The sequence below is a fragment of the Lactuca sativa genome, chromosome 8, assembly GCF_002870075.4.
Source record: "Lactuca sativa cultivar Salinas chromosome 8, Lsat_Salinas_v11, whole genome shotgun sequence".
Classification (NCBI taxonomy): Eukaryota; Viridiplantae; Streptophyta; class Magnoliopsida; order Asterales; family Asteraceae; genus Lactuca; species Lactuca sativa.
The window spans coordinates 10265709-10275944 of NC_056630.2; positions in this window are offsets into that span (position 1 = coordinate 10265709).

Here is a 10236-nt window from a genome sequence, read left to right on the forward strand (position 1 = left end):
TGTTTGGATAAATTTACAATGGTGTTTTGATTTTAATAAAAATGAAATTTTTACCTTTGATTTTCAAGGTGTTACATTACTTCTTTATTAATGCTAATATAGTGATTCTAATATTTTACTGGATATAGTGTTTTTAATGCTCCATCTGTATCTCCAATATGCAATACTTTTTGGAAGTAACCCATGCTGTAGTTCATGAGTTCAGAATTCCACCTAAAGATCTTCTTGGACTACATTCATATTGTCCTGTTCATTTTGATGCTTTCCATGTTGTGCTTATTGATACCATTGTCCACATTAGCTTACTAAAATGTGGTGTTCATACCATGAAGACACCAAGGTTAGTTGGAAGTTTTATCACTGCATGTTAATTTTATTGCATAAAGTCAGATTTTTTTTTAAAATGTATTCTCTTTGTAGTCGCAGCAATTCTCTTAATCATGAAGAAGCTTCTAGTGACAACAAGTATGACAAGGAAAAGCGTGTATGCATTTTCTACATTCTTGATTATATAAAATATTTAGAGAATTATTGATATACTGATAAATTATAATCATGCTACTGAAGCAGGTTTTGCTTGTGAAGGCATTTTTAATTTCACGTGAAAATTTTGCTTCAAGAGCTAAGAAACCACAGAAACATCACAAATTGTACAAACACAAAAGGTAATCTAATGGACATGTTTTTTAAGGTATGGATTTTACGGATCCGTCAAAGTTCTTTTAGAGAGCTTGTAACGCCCCATTTCTCAGGTATTGTTTAAATAAGATTTATTTAGGTTAAGCTCTACTCGACGAGTTGGTTGACCTACTCGTCGAGTAGCAGCGGGGTGGGATCGCGTGTTAAGTGACCTACTCGACGAGAAGGACTCGGCGAGTAGGAGATGGCTGATGAAACCCTACATCCCAGGGTTTGCACCTCTATTTAAAGGAACCTCAGCCTCCTTTGGCCTCTTTACAATCTTTGAGAGCCCTTAAAACCCTAATACGCGTGTGTGTGCCCATTGTGTGTTTGAAGCTTGAAAAGAGGATCTTTGGAGGAAGAAGGCTTGGAGGAGAAGGAGAATAGAGCAAGTAGAGTGTGGGAATAAAATCTTATCTCAGTTATTATCTTCTGGAGGTAACCAAATCACCTTTTTCCTTGTGAATCTCTTCTATTGGTTTAGTTTTAGGGTTTTTGGTGAGATAATAAGTTGGAAATATGAGCTATGGGCTAGATCTGAGGTTGTAACTTCATATCTGGACCCTCCTTGGATTCTAGAAGCATAAAGTTTCAGTTTTGGTCATGATTAAGGTCCCTCTTGGACATGAAGTTCCATTAAGAACTTAAAATAGGAATTTAGAGCCTTTATAGTCATGCATGCACGTAAAGTTTGCAACTTTACGTGATAAGCATGCCCTAGAAGCTTGGATCTGTGATTTGGAGCCGCTGCATGGCTCAAAACAGGTCTGTATGGAAAAAGGACTGAATGGACTCGGCGAGTCACAAGGTTGACTCGGCGAGTCACATGAAGATGGTCGCGAACTCGACAAGTTGGATGAACAACTCAGCGAGTCCGATGAAGATCACCATAATACTCGACGAGTTGAAGAACAACTTGGCGAGTCGGATGAGTTTTCCCTAGAATATGTATGAGTGTGTATCCGTCGAGTTGCAAGGAGGGAACTCGACGGGTGACATTAAAGTTTGAACAAGAATCGAAGGAACTCGGTGAGTTGGATTGTACTTCAAGGAACTCGAGGAGTAGCCGAGGGTACTCGGCGAGTTAGGGTCAACATGGACTGTTAACCTTGACTGAGGACTTCGACTTTGACCAGGGTTTGACTAGTGGGTTATGGAGTACTGATATGTGTATTTTTATATATATTTATGTATGACATATCTTAATATTTTAGCCTTTATTATTATTATTTAGAACTAAAATATAATTAATATGATTTCAAATATTTAATTACAGTTAAAATGGGAGATGGAATGCAAAAGAAAGAGAATGGAGCTGAAAAGATGCAAAAAGGATATTGCTGGCAGATTGACCCCTCTTCAGTGTTTCAGGTATATCTGATGACTCACAAGTCCAATTGACGAGATTCAAAATTTTCTGAAAACTAGACGAAATTTCCTACGACTTATGTGAGAGGGACTTTTGGCTAATTCGACACTTATCTTATCCAAAATTGGCCTTGAAGATGAAGCATAAAAGCTGGACGGAAATTCCCTCCAAGTTACTTATTCCCCAAGCACCACTTTCCTTATCTTTATTTGATTAAACCCTAAGCCACATTAGTTTCCTTATTCCAATCCGACTCTAATATTCCATATAATTCAATCTCCATCAACTATAAATACCCCATATCATTCCACCAGTTTCATAATCTATGATATTCCACTTCGACTTGTGCAACAAGAAAACTTCATAGTTGCCGTTTTGAGGGTCTAGGAGGCGGCCGGAAGGCCGTTAAGCTAACAGGAGCGGAGATCGGAAGGATTGGAGAGCGGATACATGTCGGTAATCATATGGGTTGTTAAGGTGACCATGTTTAGCATTCCATTGTGTTACTATTTTGTATTTAGTTTCTGATTTGGGTGTAAAAACCTTTTACTTTGCATTTATGATTGAATGAAGCTTTAATTATTAGACTAATTCCTATATTAAATTGTTTGTTTATGTTTAATTTATCTTTCCAAGCTTTTTAAAAGATCCTTACATATTAATGATAATTATTTTCTGTTAATTATTAAGTAAATTGAGTTGTATGAACATCTGCTTGATTGCTTGTTGCTTATGATTTTGATGACCATCGAGATTATAAGTCTAAGAATAACGAATGTGAAACTAGGATTAACTTGGGAATAAGTAAGTTAATGTGTGAGCCTTGTTTGATGACCATCAACAAGAGGTTAAATTGAATTAGTAATTTGATTAACTATATTTACAAGTCTTGCTTGATACGAACTGAACACTAGGAAGCATGTTAGTTTAATCAACTGATCACTATTTAAATTGACTTGTTTGCTAAATAATTAGTTATAGTGAACGCGAATCTAATCATTTTAGGAATCGGTGAACATGAATAAATGAATTTGTGTATGCAATTGTCTATGTTTTTAAGGTGTAATTTATCTAAACCAAAGTACCTGAAGAGATTTGCTTCCCTGTTAGTTTATCGAGAGTTGTTAATTGCTAGTTTGAAATTTATTAAACCATTTTCTTTATTATTTTCGTGTGACCTGTAACCTATAATCAAATATATTAAATTAATTCACCGTTCCCTGTGATTGACACCCAACTTACCTAAGCTATACTGTAATCTGACTAGGTACACTGCCTATAAGTGCATAGATAGTCTAAGTTTGTTAGGTTATAAATATTAAAATTAGTGGGTACTTTTGTGCACATCAAGTACCTTATGAGGTTAAGGACTTATGAATATATTGTACTATGCTCATAGGTGGTGGAGCCTGTGTCAAGTGATCCGAGAGTTGGAGTTATCTTCCGATTCGACATTTGCAAGGTGAGTTATCCTCACCATATCGATAGGGTCTACGGCACCAAGGTCGGCCCTTTAGTTGTTAATGTTATGGTATGCTACATGTGGTTGTGATCTGCTAGATCGAAATCAGGGTAGACAGTATGTTATGCTCTTATGATCCGTAAGGATTGGTATGTTAGTGACCTGCTAGGTCGGTACTCTAGTTACGAGAGAATTCTATGATTGATGATTAGTGTGATAAATATGTTTGATGTTTGTATATGCCAGTATATGGTAGTTATGCGCACATGGTTATTTGCTTATTGGTTGGGTTGAGGCGGTCCTGCTTTGTGCTGAAGGCCAACATACCCTATGAGCGGTCCGGGGAGACTGTAGGCCCACATGGCGGACCAGTCATGCCAAAGGCTTGGGATAGATTCAGATAGACTGTAGGCCCAGCAGGGCGGTCCAGTTAGGCCGATGGCCCAATATGCATGTTGACTGATTGATTGTTACTGATATGGCATTATCGGTATGGTATTGGTATTTTGGGGGTAGCTCACTAAGCCCTCGGACTTACAGTTTCAGTTTATTGTTTCAGGTACTTCAGGAGATCATGGAAAGGCGAAGGCGTGACCGTACCGCTCCTCATCCTTATGTTACGATTTTGGGACACTCTGATGGATATTTATTTGAAAACATTTTTGTAAACAATGCTATTTGATTTTTATCTATGATCGAAAAAGTTTAAATTTGGTGTAAAAATTTATGGATGTTACAAGTTGGTATCAGAGCCTTGGTTTGAGTGAAATGGAGGAACACTCGTGTGAATCCAGTCTCAAATCAAGGAGATTTTCGGAAAGTTTTAAAAAATGGTTTTCAAAATAAAGGATGGAGGATGCAGAGGGTACGATCAGCCGAAGCCTGTAAGTAAGCCCCAAAATACCATACAGTTATTTGATAGTTTGATATGTTAGAACAGCTTGCTAGTGCTAGGCTAGGGATCTTCAGGAATCACATGATAGATTTACCTGATTATATGATGCCTATTAGCCTAGGGATTTCTTGTATATGGAATTGACATCATAACTGTAGATGTTTAGTGTATGCATCACGGTCGTGCATAAGAAAGACCTTATAGCCTGAGAATGTTGATTCGGCCTTTGGTAGGAATGGATATTCGAAAGTCTATTGGTTCCAGTGTTATGAGTAGCTAGCGTGCACTAGCGCTGCATGGGATGATGGAAGTTTCATGGGTATGTGAGTCATGAGAAGTGGTGAGACTAGATGCGAGATAGGTGGTATTCCTCTAGAAGTGAGGGTTGAGCGCATGTCTATGTTGAGTATAGTATTAGGGCGTTGTGGTGATACTTGAGACAAATATGGGTAGGTGTGGAAGGTAGTATGGGGCCGTACTACTGGAAGCACATGACCCATACGCGTAGCAAGGAAGTCACAACCCCTAGGATTTGTGGGTATTGGTTTCTCGATATTATGTTGTTTATATGATGTCTTGAGTGTACCTTTCAGTATGGTGGTAACTAGACGTTTTGTTGCTGGGTCCGGATCAAGATTGGGATCCAGATCAGGGTCAGGGTCAGGAGATAGAGGATCAGAGGTGCCGGTAGCACCTGAGCCCGTGGTTCAGATAGGGACTGAGGCGCTGGATGCCAGGATCCAGGAGATTCTGCATGAAGAGTTCACTGCGGATTTCCGAGCACAGCTACCAGAGATGTTTGGGTCGATCAAGACCGCGATGGTCGAGTATTTTGATGAGCGATGTGCAGCTCTGGCAGAGACAACAGCCGCTGTAGCCACCTCGGATATAACTGTGGCAGGGGTTGGAGGAGGAGCCGGCAGGGATTTCTAGTACCGGGACTTCGATAATACGAAGCCCCCGACATTTGATGGTACTCAGGATGCGATCAGAGCTATGCGGTGGTTTTCAGACGTGGAGGGCTGTTTCTTCACGTGCTCATGTCCTGCTGACCAGAAGGTCAGGTGTGCTCTGAACCTGCTTAGGCTCGGGGAAAAGGACTGGTGGAGATTGACGACATGTTCATATTCTGACGATCAACGGGTTGCTATTACTTAGGAGCAGTTCTGGGATATGTTTCGCACCCGCTACGTTCCGTGTGTGGAACGGGAGCAGCTTGCTCAGGAGTTTTTAACATCGAGACAGGATGGGGAGTTTGTGATGGAGATTACCCGGATGTTCACTAAGAGGGCTATGTTTTTCCCAGAGTTTGCGTCAGAGCAGTCTCAGATGACTCATTATCTGTGTATGCTCAAGACGGATATACGACAGTTTGTGGCTACACAGCGTTGTGATACCCTCCTGTATCTACAGGAAGCCGCGAGGCGGAATGAGTTGGAGACAGAGTTGCAGCTGAAGGAGCAACGTCAGGCACCGGCACAGTCTCAGTCGGCGCCTAAGCGGTCTAAGACCGCTGACACTCGATCTGGGAGTCAGCAGATCCGCACTTGTGGAAAGTGTGGCAGGGATCATTCGGGAGTTTGTCGAGCAGGAGGTGGGTGCCACAAATGTGGCAAGGAGAGGCACTATGTCAGTGACTGCCGTCAGTCCGCCCCTCCAGCAGATATGAGGATTTGTTACCATTGTCATCAGGTTGGTCATGTGAAGACCAACTGTCCGCAGCTCGCCACCAAGCCGGCGTTAGGTCTCGCGCCAGCTAGTGTGAGGATTGGAGATGGGAGGCCAGTCAAGGTAGAGCCTCCGAAGGCTCAGGGTCGCGCCTTTCAGCTCATGGCCAAGGAGGCCAAGGCAGCACCGGATGTGGTTGTTGGTATGTTTCTATTCTTTGTATCAGTTATTGTATTGGTATTATGCTTATTGATTGTACCTGTGGTTAGGTACGTTTTTAGTAAATTATTTGCCCGCTTTGGTATTATCTGACTCGGGGGCGAGTCGTTCATTTGTATCTCAGACATTCTTTAGAGGGTTCAGTGTGCCGATAGATGATCTTGAGTGTCCGTTGTGAGTTTCGATCGCCAACGAGCACGAGGTTTCTGCTTCTTCAGTCTACAGGGGATGTGAGTTGGAGATTTTCGGGGTGTCCTTCCCGATAGATTTGATTCTTATCCCCATGGGGGATGTATGCGTGATTGTAGGGATAGATTAGCTTAGCCATTTTGGCGTCATGATTGACTGTGAGGGACAGCGGGTGGTGGTTCGAACCCCAAGTAGGGGAGAACTGGTAGTATATGGTGAGGGCACCAGGTTGGGATCAGGGTTTTGTTCGGCAGCCAGGGCTCGACAGTATATTCAGCACGGGTGTGCCGGTTATTTGGCCTATGTGGTAGATACGCGAGTTAGAGAGCAGCTCTCAGTTTCAGAGGTTTCGGTGATTAGAGAGTTTGCTGATGTGTTTCCGGAGGAGTTACCCGGAGTGCCTCCGGTGAGGCAGTTTGAGTTTAAGATTGATCTAGTCCAGGTGCGGCCCCTATCGCTAAGGCGACGTACCGTTTGGCATCGCCGGAGATGCAGGATCTATCATCTCAGTTGCAGGAGCCACTGGGTAAGCAGTTTATTCATCCGAGTAGCTCACCCTGGGGAGCACCGATCCTTTTCGTCAGGAAGAAGGACGGTTCGCACAGGATGTGCATTGACTGTAGGGAGCTGAACAAGTTAACGGTGAAGAACTGTTATCCGCTCCCGACGATCGACGATCTTTTTGATCAGCTGCAGGCAGCATCGTGATTTTCCAAGATTGACTTGAGATCAGGATACCACGAGGTCAGGGTGAGGGAGGAAGACGTGGAGAAGACCATGTTTCGGACTCGTTATGGTCATTACGAGTTCGTGGTGATGCCGTTTGGGCTCACCAATGCGCCAGCAGTGTTCATGGATTTGATGAACCGAGTCTGCAGACCGATGCTCGATCACTCGGTCATTGTGTTCATAGATGATATCTTGGTGTATTCCAAGACCCGAGAGCAGCATGAGGAGCATCTCAGGGAGATTTTGGAGGTTCTGAGGCGAGAACGACTGTATGCCAAGTTCTCGAAATGTGAGTTTTGGTTACGAGAGGTCCAGTTCCTCGGACATCTCGTTAACCAGGAGGGGATTTTGGTCGATCCGACCAAGGTGGAGGCGGTTATGCAGTGGGAGACTTCGAAATCTCCCTCAGACATCAGGAGTTTCTTGGGTTTAGCAGGGTATTATCGGAGATTCATTCGTGATTTCTCCAAGATTGTTGTACACCTCACTCGTCTAACGAGGAAGGGGGTGGATTTCCGGTGGGGCCCTGAGCAACAGAGGGCGTTTGAGACCCTCCGACAGTGTTTATGCGAGGCGCCGGTGTTGACACTCCCCGAGGGAGTGGAGGATTTTATGGTATTTTGTGATGCATCCATCATAGGCTTGGGGGCAATCCTCATGCAAAGAGGACGAGCGGTAGCCTACGCATCACGGCAGTTAAAGCCGCATCAGAAGAGATACCCTACGCACGATTTTGAGGCACTATCTGTACGGGGTCCGTTGGATTTCATATGGTTCATCGTGGATCGATTGACCAAGAGTGCCCATTTCCTAGCCATACAGGAGAGTTCGTCGGCAGAGAAGTTGGCCGACCTGTACATCAGAGAGATTGTCTCTCGCCATGGGGTTCTAGTCTCTATCGTTTTTGATCGAGATGTCAGGTTTACTTCCCGTTTTTGGCAGAATCTCCATGACGAACTGGGTACGCGACTGCATTTTAGCACGGCGTTCCATCCGCAGACTGATGGGCAGAGTGAGCGGACCATTCAGACCCTCGAGGATATGTTGAAGGCGTGCATCATTGATTTCGGTGGGAGTTGGGATTCCCACCTACCGCTTGCAGAGTTCGCCTACAACAACAGATATCATTCCAGTATTGGCACCCCGCCTTTCGAGCTGTTGTATGGGCGGAAGTGTAGGACCCCAGTCTGCTGGGGCGAGGTTGGGCACAGGGTGATGGGTCGGATAGAGGTAGTTATGCAAACTACCGAGATGATAAAGAAGATTAGACAGTGACTGCAGACCGCTCAGAGTCGGCAGAAAAGTTATGTCGACCGATGCTGATCTGAGCTGGAATTTCACGTGGGTGACATGGTTCTCCTGAAGGTCTCACCCTGGAAGGGTGTGATCCGCTTCAGGAAGAGGGGAAAATTGGGTCCCCGTTACATTGGGCCATTCAGGATTGTTGCCAGGGTTGGCAGGGTGGCTTATAGGCTAGAGCTTCCGGAGGAGCTTAGCCGGATCCACAGCATGTTTCATGTTTCGCAATTGCGAAAATGCATTATCGACCAGGAGGCAGTGGTATCGTTGGACACTTGGATGACATTCAGGCCGACGAGCACCCGAACTATGTGGAAAGGCCTATAGCTGTTTTAGAAAGGAAGAAGAAGATTCTGCAGAACAGGGAAATACCTTTAGTAAAAGTACAGTGGGATCATCGGAAGGGATCTGAGTGGACATGGTAGCCGGAGGCGGAGATGCGCGAGCATTACCCGACATTGTTTATTCCAGCGGACTTCGAGGGCGAACTCTAGTTCAAGTGGGGGAGAGTTGTAATGCCCCGATTCTCAGGTATTGTTTAAATAAGATTTATATAGGTTAAGCTCTACTCGACGAGTTGGTTGACCTACTCGTCGAGTAGCAGCGGGGTGGGATCGCGTGTTAAGTGACCTACTCAACGATTCCATAATTGGGACTCGGCGAGTAGGAGCTGGTAGGTGAAACCCTAAATCTCGGGGTTTGCACCTCTACTTAAAGGAGCCTCAGCCTCCTTTGGCCTCTTTGCAGTCTTTGAGAGCCCTTAAAACCCTAATACGCGTGTGTGTGTGTGTGTGCTCATTGTGTGTTTTAAGCTTGAAAAGAGGATCTTTGGAGGGAGAAGGCTTGGAGGAGAAGGAGATTGGAGCAAGTAGAGTGTGGGAATCAACTCTTATCTCAGTTATCATCTTCTGGAGGTAACAAAATCGCCTTTTTCCTTGTGAATCTCTTCTATTGGTTGCGTTTTAGGGTTTTTGGTGAGATAATAAGTTGGAAAGATGAGCTATGGGCTAGATCTGAAGTTGTAACTTCAGATCTGGACCCTCGGATTCTAGAAGCATAAAGTTTCAGTTTTGGTCATGATTAAGGTCCCTCTTGGGCATGAAGTTCCATTAAGAACTTAAAATAGGAATTTAGAGCCTTTATAGCCATGCATGCACGTAAAGTTTGCAACTTTACGTGATAAGCATGCCCTAGAATGTAACGACCCAAAAATCACGACTAAAAATTTCTTTTAAACACATTACTAAAACCATATTTATAAAAACTGCATCATAAGTCATAACACAATTTCCGGGTATTAATCCAAAACATAATCTTATTATCAGAGTAAACATTCCCAGGCTAACTAACTATGGTGTGTGCACTGCAATCCCTCCGAGCTCCTCTTTTGAAAACTGAGTACCTGAAACCAAAAAAAAAACTGAAACCGTAAGCACGAAGCTTAGTGAGCTCCCCCAAACTACCACATACCATACAATTGCATAACATACATACTGCCAAGCAATTATGGGGTGCCCGACCTACCCGGTACGATCATTCTGGGGTGCCGAGTCTACCGATTTCCGAGTCCTGTACTGACCAACTCACTGAGTCCCCACTCAACTCACTGATCCGAGTCTTAACTCGAAGGGTTTGGGGTTTCGCGACTTGACTCGATGAGTCCAAGAACAGACTCGCCGAGTCCAAGGCAATCTTCAACAGACTCGCCACGTTGTTCTTCCAACT